The sequence below is a fragment of the Sminthopsis crassicaudata genome, chromosome 5 (assembly GCF_048593235.1).
Source record: "Sminthopsis crassicaudata isolate SCR6 chromosome 5, ASM4859323v1, whole genome shotgun sequence".
NCBI classification, from domain to species: Eukaryota; Metazoa; Chordata; class Mammalia; order Dasyuromorphia; family Dasyuridae; genus Sminthopsis; species Sminthopsis crassicaudata.
Window position 1 is genome coordinate 291,577,768 of NC_133621.1, and position 12,182 is coordinate 291,589,949.

Here is a 12,182-nt window from a genome sequence, read left to right on the forward strand (position 1 = left end):
CTTGTTTTGTAATTAAGGTCAGCAATGACAACTGGGATGAGCAGACTGAAAGGACCACCATTAGGTTCTCCTAATCCACCATGGACAGCGATCTTGATCAGCCCGAGTGGGCTCCAAATACCAATTCTTTCTTTGAACTAAATTAACTTACTTTAAGACCACAGTGGGATTCATCTTTTCAACAAGGAGAGTCAAGCTACTTGAGAAAACAGAAGCTTTACTTTATTATTCACCCAGAAACAAATGTGGATTCAGACTAAGAAATGGATATTTTGGTTTAGTAATTCCAAGGACCAGACTTCAAGCTAGAAAGACTAGGGTTCACTCCTCTTACTATCTTTTTTTTTTTTTTTAATAAGATGGCTTTTATTTACCAGACATATGCATGGGTAATTTTCCAGCATTGACAATTGCCAAACCTTTTGTTCTAATTTTTCCCCTCCTTTCCCCCACTCCCTTCCTCAGATGGCAGGTTGACCAATACATGTTAAGTATAAGTTAAATACAATATATGTATACATGTCCAAACAGTTATTTTGCTGTACAAAAAGAATCAGACTTTGAAATAGTGTGCTATTAGTCTGTGAAGGAAATCCAAAATGCAGGTGGACAAAAATAGAGGGATTGGGAATTCTATGTATCCACTTGACCCTTAGGAACCAAAACCCAAAACAAAATAAAATAAGTAAAAACAAACTCTTTGAAAAGTATCTATCAATTTTGATTCGAATTTGACATCAGAACACCTGGGCTTGAATCTTGAGGGACCTTGGGGAAAATCACTTAAACTCTACCTTCTAACTCTATGATGCTATGAGATATTATTTTTTCAATGTAATAGTAACATTTCCTTTCTCAAATTTTATCACTTGTGACTTTATATTTTCTGCCCAGAATATGCATATAGACTCAACATAGGAAGTCTTTCGTGAACTGATGCAAAATAAAGCAAGAAAAAGAAAAAGTAGTCACAAGGACTACAGTGATGTAAATGGAAAGAACCATAATAACACACACAAAAAAAGCCAAAACTAGTTGTTGCTAAATTCTAATAAATGTAAAGTTCTCTCATTATACTTTTATGATGTCACAAGAAATCCCAAAGAATAGATATGAGAATGCAATTCCTTCCTTTCTTGGCTGAAGCGGGGGGACTATAGGCATGGAATACTGCATATAATGTCAGACTTGGTTGATAAATTGGTTAATTTTGCTGATATGTTTTACCCTGTTTTATATTTTGTTGTAAAAAGAGATGATTCTGGGGTGAGGGAAGAGAAGAAAGAAACATGTTGGGAAAGTTAAGTGATGGAAAAATAAAAGATAAATGAAAAATTTACAAACACCATCATTGAGCCCAATTCTAGATCTGGCTGTTTGTATCCTCCCCCTCTCCCCTAAGAGAACAAGTCTCTTATAACTTACATTTCGTTTAATGATAGTAGCTAACATTCATATAGCACTTACTACGTTCCAAGCATTGTTCCAAGTGCTTTATAATTACTCTTTGGGAGGTAGCTGCTATCATTATCCCTTACGGATGGGGAAACCGAGGCATGCAGAAATTATGATTTTCTCAGCTAAAAATCATCTGAGGCAGAACTTGAACTGACTCAAAACTCTATTCTTTATCTAATGCAAAGGAAATGTTTTTATTATTATTCTCATTTTAGATATGAAGAAACTAAGGCAGAGATTAAGTGATTTACCCAGGATCATACAGTATTTGAAATAGAATATGAATTTTAAACCCAGGTCTTCTGCACTCCAAACATGGAAGGTCTATTTACAGAAGTTGGTACACTACAATCCTGAGACCAATTCTGCCCTGGTTTTTTTCCTTACCTTTTTTGAAGTTAGGTTACAATTTTAAAGAAATTTTTATTGTATTATTTTCACAAATAAATCATTCTTAGTTCACGAATAGACAAAAATGAACTGTGGGCTAAGACTTGGCTCTTGGCCATAATTTATTGACCTCTCTTAATAAACCAGAGCTGCTTCTCCCAAGAATGGAGACCAAAACCAAGAGATTGATTTCAATAACACCCGGAATCACATCCAGCCAAAAGGTGAAATAATTATGGGTCAGTTGAGATTCAATTACTTGCTCAGGGTCCCATTAGATTAGTAAGGTTCAGAGGCAGGCCTCGAGCTCAGGCTCCCAAGTTTAAGACCATTGCTCATTTTGTTCCATCACTCTTCCCTGATTAAATGCAGACATTTAAAAATTAATACTCATTAACATATAGCACTAAACTACACTCCAGGCATTGTGTTAAGAGTTGTATAATTCATTATGTCATTTGACCATCAAAATAACCCTGGGAGATAGATGCTATATGTATGTATGTGACTGTGTTTATTTATTTATATATATACACATATATATATATATATATATATATATATATATATGTATATATATAAAACAAAAATTTAATAAATATAATAATTAATATTAATTTAAAAAATAATCCCAGGAAATAGATGCTATATGAATGTATGTGAGTGTGTTTATATATATAATAAATTTTAATTAATATAATAATTAATATTAATATTAACAAAATAAAAATTACCCCAGGAGATAGATGCTATATGTATGCATATGAGTATGTTTATATGTATAATTAAAATTTAATTAATATAATAATTAATATTAATAAAAATAAAAATAATCCTGGGAGATAGATGCTATATATATATGTATGTGAGTGTGTGTGTGTATATATATATATATATATATATATATATATATATATATATATATATATATATATATATATATGTGTGTGTGTGTGTGTGTGTATATAAAATAAAAATTTATAATTGTGATAACTGAAGTAAACAGGATTAAGTGGCTTGCCCAAGATCATACAGCTAATAAATATCTGAGGCCAGATTTTATTCAAATCATACTGATTCCAGGTTCAACTGCTCTATCCACTATACTACCTAGCACCTTCTATGTGCAAGGCAAGATTCAATATTGTTTTTATTATAATAGCTTTTTATTTTCAAAATATATGCAAAGAGGGTTTTCAATATTCATCCTTGCAAAACCTTGTGTTCCAAATTTTCTCTCTTCCTTCGCTCACCCCCTTCCCTAGACAGTAAGTAATCCAATATGTTAAACATGTGCAGTTCTTCTATATATATTTCCATATTTATCATGCTGCACAAGAAAAATCAGATCAAAATGGGGAAAAAAAAAAGATTCAATATTGTTAACAGCCTTCGAAGCCTAACTTTCTTGTTCATTCTTATTAACTAACTGTATAAAAGATCTTATCTCAGGAGTCTTACTTCCCCATTCCATAAGGACATCAACAATTGACTTAGAACTGGGATCCCAGAAGTCATCTAGCCCAACCCCCTCATTTTCCAAGAAAGGAAACTGAGGCCCACAGTTAAATACTTTGTTCCAGATCTCACACAAAGCATCCGTATCAGAGGTCCACTAGGAGCCTGGCTCCTTTGTCCAGTCAGACCTCTTTCTATCCAAGCAAGATGCCTTAAAAACCCAGAGGAACTATCCAAATGTTCCCTGGAACATGTTAATCAACCTTCAAACCCCCTTCCCCAAATTACCCTACTGTGCTTTGAACTCTCCCTCCCACTTCAGATTTATACGGTTACCTAGGAGGAATCCAAAGCAACAGTCAGGTGTGAAATGACATGGAAAGAAACAGCTGTTTTAGGATATAATGTTGAATATGCAAAAAAGCTGTTAATAAATAAAAAAGAAGTCACATATGTGTATATTTTTTAAAAACACATCTTTCTTGGCTTTCCCAAATCCTCAGAATGTAAACAAAATTTTTCTACTAACCAAATGGCAAAGTATTACAGTGGGAACAGAGCTGGTTTGGGGCTGTGGGGAGAGAGACACAAATTCAAATTCTACTTCGGAAGCATACTGCCTTTGTGACCTTGAGCAGATCATTAAATTGGATAAGTCAGTAATTTTCTCTGGGTCTCAATTTCTTCCTCTGAAAATGAGGGGGTTGTGCTAAATGGTCTGTGAGATCCTTCGCTGCAGAAGGGGAGAACCCTTTTGGAGGAGAACAAGGAGACTGAACTCATTTATCTCTGTATAGTTGTCCTCCCCTTCCCACCTCCCAAACACCCTCAGGAAGGCAAAGATTAGGGTTTGTTTGTTTGAAGCTTCATATCCCCAGTGTTTAGCTCTGGGATTTATAGATTAGTGCTCCCTGGAGCACTAAGGAAGCAAATGACTTGGCCACAATCATGCAGCCTGTAGATGTGAGAAGGCAGACTTGAATATCCGCTCTTTCTGACTCAATGACCAGCTTGCTAATCATTCTCTAAACCAAGCTACTTCTCACCTTATACATCACAAGTGTTAAATTAATTCATCCACAAATTCCACAAAAATTCATTAAAGTCAATAAACATTTATTAATGGGGCAGCTAGATGGTGCAGTGGATAGAGCCCTGAAGTCAGGAGGACCCGAGTTCAAATCTGACTTGGCTGTGTGACCCTGGGCAAGTCACTTAACCCCAACTGCTCAGCAAAAATAAATAAACATTTATTAAGCACTCACATGTCCTAAGCATTGAGGATACATAAGTAAGAGGGAAACAGACTAGACAGTCCTTACCCCATAGGAAACTTTCATTTTATTATAACTGAATTGATTCATCCGCCACCAAACCAAATATAAAGAGAATATTCTGTCAGGAAAGATCTTTCATCCAGGCTGGGAGATGAACCCCACTTGCTCATCCACCCCTCACTCCGCACACAAGTTTGACCAACACTGGATGCAAATGTTCAGGAATAAAGGATGTGGTTGGGGTGGATTTACAGGAGAACAAAGCCATGGTATTTTGAAGCAGAGAATCGTATTTCATATGTAGCTGGGGACAGAAGGCCACAAGCCGAATACTGGCGCCTTGGTTGGCTTCCCTGGATCGCTTTTTATGGTGATACACTCTTCCTCTTCCCCCTTGAGGCTCCCTTCTCCAGGTCAGAAAGCTGTGGGCCTCATCTCCAGTTCAATGATTGTGTTAACGGCTTCCACTGAAAAGTCAGTGCCAGGAAACTCAAAGACCATCTATCTAGTCCACACTGAAGGAAAACTCCCCACTTCAACGTCCCCAGAAAATGGACGTTCAGTTTTTGTCTGAAGATCTCTAGTGATGGGGGCCCCATTCCACTTGGGGATGTCGTTAATCCCTTTATTTTAACAAGTTGAAATGACATATTCAACGATCTCAACATCCCACTCACCATTTTTTCTGGGTATATTTTATTTGTTTCTCTCTCTCTCTTATTCATTCACCTTCTTTTAGATAATTATTTTCATTCATTTTTCATTCGTGTCTGATCCCATTTGGGGTTTTCTTGGCAAAGATATAAAGTGGTTTGTCATTTCCTTTGCCAGCTCATTTTACAGATGGGGAAACCGAGGCAAACAGGGTGACACCTCTAGGAAGTGTCTGAAGCCAGATTTGAACTCATAAATCTGAGACACTCTATGCACTAAGGAGCTGTCTAGCACCTTTCCTCAAAGGGTTAACACACAACTTGCCCTAGCACAATATTTAGATGTGGTCAGACTGATCTATCCTGTTCTTTCAAGACACGTACTGGAGTGCCTCTTTCAATACAAACTGTTAGTTTTTAGGGCCATCATGCTGAACAACAGTTGATATATTGAACATGCAAATTCCTCTTCTAGAAACATTCATCCAGCTTTGCCCTACTGATTTCTCAAGCTGCTGGGCAAGACTTGGCATTTATTCCCACCAATTTCCATCTTGTTTCAGTTGGCCCAGCAAACCATGAAAGTTCCTAGTCTACCAGATTTTCTTCAAGTCTTTGAAAAAAGTTTTCATTCTGAACTTAAACACCAAAAAGAAAACACATTTCCATACATATAATTGAATGCCTACAAAGAGAGGATTCTGTAGGAAATCACGACTTTCCATTGATGACTAGCTTTAAAAAAAATGATAAGCCATTCTCCAACTGATAAACGGTCAAAAGATATGAACAGAATTTTCAGATCAAGAAATTGAAATTGTTTCTAATCATATGAAAGGGTGCTCTAAATCACTACTGATCAGAGAAATGCAAATTAAGACAACTCTGAGATACCACTACACACCTGTCAGATTGGCTAAGATGACAGGAAAAGATAATGATGAATGTAGGAGGGGATGTGGGAAAATTGGGAAACTAATACATCGTTGATGATTCTGGAGAGCAATTTGATAGCTAAAGGGCTATTAAACTATGCTTACCCTTTGACCTAGCAGTGTTACTATTGGGCTTATATCCCAAAGATCTTGAGGGAAAGAGACCCACATGTGCAAAAATGATCACGGCAGCCCTTTTTGTGCTGGCTAGAAATTGGAAATTGAGTGGATGTCCATCAGTTGGAGAATGGCTGAATAAGTTATGGCACATGAATGTTGTGGAATAATATTGCTCCGTTAAGAAAGGACCAGAAGGATGATTTCAGAAAGGCCAGGCACTGATGCTGAGTGAAATGAGCAGGACCAGGAGACCATTGTACATGGCAACAGCAAGATGATGTGATGATCAATTCTGATGGATGTGGCTCTTTCCAACAATGAGATGATTCAGGCCAGTTCCAATGATCTTGTGATGAAGAGAGCCATCTGCACCCAGAGAAAGACTGCGGGAACTGAATGTGGACCACAACATGGCATTCTCACTTTTTGTTGTTGTTTGCTTGCATTTTCTTTTCTTTCTCAATTTTTTTTTCCTTTTTGATCTGATTTTTCTTGTGAAGCAAGATAATGGTACAAATATGTATACATATATTGGATTTAACCTATATTTTAACATGTTTAACATATATTAGATCACTTGCCATTTAGGTGACGGAATGGGGGAAAGGAGGGGAATTTGGAACATGAGGTTTTGTAAGGGTCGATGTAGAAAAATTATCCATATGTTTTGAAAATAAAAAAGCTTTAACAGAAATGATAAGTTCTACACATTAAACACCTACAAGTGCTAAGCATTGGGGATACATAAGTGGAGAGGAAAATAGACTAGACAGTTTCTTATCCCCTTAGATCTTGCATTCTAATGTAACTGAATTGATTCATCAGCAACTAGACCAACTACAAAAGAATGTTATATAAGGCAGAATATTTCATTCAGGCCAGAAGGGAAGTAGAAATAATTTTAAAATTGTCCTATTTATTTGTGCTGAACTTTTTTTCTGCGCATTTCCTTTTTTTAAATTTTTATTTTATTTCTGAATTTTCTCCCTCTTCCCTCTCCCTCACCCATCAAGAAGATTAAAAAAATGTAAAATCTGATACAGATTCACAGTAAAGTATATTGTCATATTATCCACGTAAGGAGTTGGGGGAGAACAAGGAAAATAAATAAGGCTCCGGCCAATCCCCATTTGGTCAGTTTGGTCGGTTCATAATGAATATAAGTAGCAATTGTTTCAATTTTGGCCAGAAATTCCCAATATTTTCTCTTCCCAGATTTTATTTATTAGACTAATTAAAAGAGTCCATTCTCAGCCTCACTTTTTGCCTAGTCTTAATCACTGATTGGGCTGTCCTCAGACAAACCTTTGAAGACCTTAGATTAAAAAGATCAAGGTCTCCCACTACATCCAAGGCCATCTCCAAGCATCCTGTTCTGCAAATAACAGCCTCTAGAGACATATTTCCACATTTGTCACATTGTGCAAGAAAAATCAGACCAAAAGGGGAAAAAAAGGGAAAAAAAGCAAACAACAAAAAAAATGAAAATGTTATGGTTTGATCCACATTTAGCTTCTATAGTTCTCTGTATGCAGATGGCATTTCTCAACCCAAGTCTATTGAAATTATCTTGGATCACTGTGTGATCCAATATTCATATGCCACAATTTGGTCAGCCATCCTCCAATTGTCTAGAAGGCCATTCAAGGATCTCCTTTAGATTATAGTTCTTTGCTTCCCTTCCTACCCTATAATCCCCCTCCCAGAAGCCAAAGGATTGTTTTGTTTATGACTATTCCTTCCTCAATATATTCCTCCCTTATAACCATCTCCAACCTCACTCCTTTCTCTTGAGTTTGACGTATTTCTAGACCACGTTGTGCATGTTTTCGGCCTCTTTTGTCTTTATTTCTCAGAAGTTTTGTCTTTAGTAGTTACAAAGAGGTTCCCTTCTTTTGGAGGGAGGATCTCTAGATGTGAAATAAGTAAATCAAAGAAGACCCTAAATAGTATAAAAATTATCTCTTACTTTGATTCCTAAATTGGGGCTTTGTGACACCTGCTGTGCTGTTGGGAATTATTGTATGACATGGGAGACCCTGGCACAGGGGCCCCAAGCATAGCATACCCCATCACAGAAGGGGCTGGACTCTTATGAGCAAAGTAGAATTGAAGTAGCTCCAAAGAAAATGTGCAAATTTAGAGAATCCACCCCAAATATTCACATGGACTATTTGTGCCCAATTTGTGGAAGAGCCTTCTGAGCTCACATTGATCAGCCACAAACAGACACACCGTATCTTGCCACCATTTTGGTTTCTCACCTTCCAAGGTTTCCACCCTCCCAACTATCTAGATCTTTAAAGTTCAGAGGGGCAGGTCTTCAGAGACCTCTCCAGTCTCTTAAGTAACTCAGAGTCTCTGGGCCTGAGGTTTCCCATTCTTTATATTGCACTGGTCACTGAAGCTCCTGATACTTCCTAAGTCTGCACCCCAAGGGTCTGGTGACCACCCTGAGTCTTCTGAGGGGAACCCACCATTCTTGCTATCTCACAGCCAGAATCCTACAGACTTGCTCACTACTGGTTTCTCTGGTTTAAGAGGATGCTATCTTGGTTCAGAAGCTACTAGTGCTACGGTGAACAGAACACTAGATCTGAAGTCAGGAGAATCTAGGTTCAAATTCAGTCTGAGACACTTAATAACTATGTGATGATAAGTATGTGTAAAGTATTCAATTTTCTCAATTATAAAATGGTGTAACCGGCACTTATCGGTTGTTGTATCAAATAATTTATCTGTAAAATAAAATAAATAAGTAAAAAAACATTTAGCACAGATGATCGGCACATAGTAGGTACTCTATAAATCCTTCCCTTTTCAACTTGGTTACCTGTGCTGATCTTAGCTTTGTTGATCCTATTTCCCTTCTCTTTCTCTTTGTGTATATCTGGTTGGAAGAAACCATTTACTAGTTTCTCATTGGATTTCTTAAACTTTATTTGGTCTGGACCAAATTTCAGAGTTTCACTGGAATACATCTGTGGGAGCTGAATATGCTATCTCTAATCAAATGGCCATCATAGCTAGAAAGCACTGATGCCTTTAGAACCAACTGGGTAAATGGATTTGGATGGAAAGAGCTCATCCACTTCCAGAGAGACTATGGAGACTGAATGTGGATCAAAGAATAGTATTTTCCATCTTTTTTTATGTTGGTTGTTCTTTGCTTGGTTTTTTCCCCTTTTTCTTAGTTTTCCCCCCCCCCCTCTCGTTTTCCCCCCTCTCTCTCTCTCATTTTCCCCCCTCTCTCTCGTTTCCCCCCCCCTCTCGTTTTCCCCCCTCTCATTTCCCCCCCTCTCGTTTCCCTCCTCTCTCTCTCGTTTCCCCCCTCTCTCTCTCGTTTCCCCCCTCTCTCTCGTTTCCCCCCTCTCGTTTCCCCCCTCTCTCGTTTCCCCCCTCTCTCGTTTCCCCCCTCTCTCGTTTCCCCCCTCTCTCGTTTCCCCCCCTCTCTCTCATTTCCTCCCCTCTCTCTCGTTTCCTCCCCTCTCTCTCGTTTTCCCCCCCCTCTCGTTTTCCCCCCTTTTGTTCTGACTTTTCTTGTGCAGCATGACAAATGTGGAAGTGCATTTAGAAAAATTACACGTTAGAAAATAACCTATATCAGATAGTTTGCTGTCTAGGTCAGAGAAAGGGAGAAAAATTTGGAATACAAAGTTTTGCAAAGGTGAATGTTGAAAACTATCTTTCCCTGTATTTGGAAAAATAAAATACTATTTAAAAAACCGAACTGGGTAATAAGAGTGAGTAGAACACTGGAGTTGTGGAAAATCACTCAAGATCCTATTTTAGACTTTTACCAGCTAGTGACTATTTGCAAATATGTCATCCTCTCTCAGACTCAGTTTCCCCCTCTGTAAAACAGGGATAATAACAACACTTCCCTCACAGGATTATTGTGTAGATCAAATGAGATAATTAACATAAATTATAATTTTGAATTTTAAAGCACTATATAAATGTTCATTATAATTATTATATACCAGATATATATTTGTAAGATTTGAAGTACCATATAAACATTAGTAATGGTGGTGATGATGTCAGTGATGACAATGATGTTACAATAGTTTTAACTGGATAGTGATCAATTATAAAATATAGGCACATAGTTAAAAATATAAAGACCACAGAAAATCACTTGGGCATCTTTTTCGGAAGCTGATCATTGTCTAACATATTGTAGAGATTTTGCCTAGAGCTAATAATGAAATCCAATCAAGTCTTGCTAATTAAGTGCTCTAATGAATCATAATGCTCCCTAATCCACATTTTAGAGATTTGTTTATTAAACAATTTCAATTACTTACATATGCTGCACCTGATTTGGAGGGGTAAGGGGTAGGTGAAGAGTTTTAGCTGTTAACTTGCACTTGCAAGTTCTTGTACAAATTAATTTCTCAGATGCCAGATTCTGCTTTGAAGATGTGAGCTAAGTGGTCAAAAAGTCCACCCGTATCCATATGGGGCATTGTATATTGATTTAACAAGCAGCCTTGCTTTTCTTTCCAAAAGGATTGTCTGAGATGCTCATAGAAGAAACTGGGAATCTATTTCAGCTTATCAACTTCCTCTGCAAAGGGGCTCAGAAAAATCTGCTCAGCTTTGGCCCCTGGTTCTGGGAAACCAAGGGGTGTGTGTGTGTGTGTGTGTGTGTGTGTGTGTGTGTGTGTGTGTGTACATTTTATAACTGTTATCAGGTAACCATCTAGAATAAGGTGAAACACTTTCTATATATGTATAGAATCAGGTAACCATGTAGGATACGGTGAAACACATAGTATTTAATGGAGCAAAAACAAATGAACAGATTAAGAAAATTACTTTATAAATACATAAATATATATATTTTATATATAGAAATATAAAAATACATATGTAGATATGTATTTTTTAAACATTCTTATATATGTATATATTATTTCCTGTAGTAGACTGTAAGCTCTTTGAAGGCTCTTTTGTTCCATTTTGTATTTCCAGTACCAAGAATATTGCTGTTAATCAAAAGTTTCCATCATGTCTGACTCTTTTTGACCCCATTTGGGGTTTTCTTGACAGAGATACTGGAGTGGTTTGCCATTTCCTTCTTCAGCTCATTTGACATAACGGGAAACTGAGGCAAACAAGGTAAAGTGGCTTGTCCAGGATCACACAGCTAGTAAGTGTCCGAGACCACATTCAAACTCACGAAGTGGAGTCTTACTGACTCTAAGCTGAGTGATCTATCCACTCTACCACCCAGCACAATCTGCCAGGCTAGAATTTAATGTACATTCAACTGTCGAATAGAAAGTGGTCTCTTTTTTTGTATCTTTTAAGTCTGCGGGATGTTCTCCTTTTGCCTTTTCTCTCTCTTCCTCTCATCCTTTCATCCTCTCCATCTGGCACTTGAGAACTGGCCAATGAACACCCTCCCCCTTACCTGTACTCTCCTGTGCCTCTCTCTCTCTCTCTAATATAGTCCAAACACAGTCACTCTATTGTAGAATACAGAGAAATCTTTTCCTGTTCTGAAAATTCAGCCCATAGCATTTTGTGCAAAGATTTCTAGTTGTTGAATAGAATAATTTACTTTCTCCAGTTAATTACATTTAAATGGATGCTGTCAACTTGTTTGGGTCGAGAGTACTCTTGTATAATCTAACACTCATTTCAGGTGGAGAAGGCAATACAGAGGCCAAATTTGCATATATTTATCATATTTATTGCATTGCCCCGAAGGACTCTTCTAAGCATCAACTAGTTTGAGATGCAATGCCAAGATTCTGTGGAGCAGTGGAAAGAGCGAAGAGGCTTAGTTAGATTCACTGTGACCCAGGAAGACCTTAAGAAAGTCGTTTTTATGGGTTCTTAATCCCATCCTCTTCTCTTTTTGCCACCAGATTTTCTCT

The 12,182-nt window shown here is 37.4% G+C and overlaps 1 long non-coding RNA gene across 1 annotated transcript in view; it reads right to left on the reverse strand.

The window, feature by feature from the left end:
- The window catches only part of LOC141544840 (uncharacterized), an 81,047-nt gene that overhangs the window by 56,483 nt on the left and 12,382 nt on the right, over nucleotides 1-12,182 (reverse strand). The window lies entirely within an intron of this gene.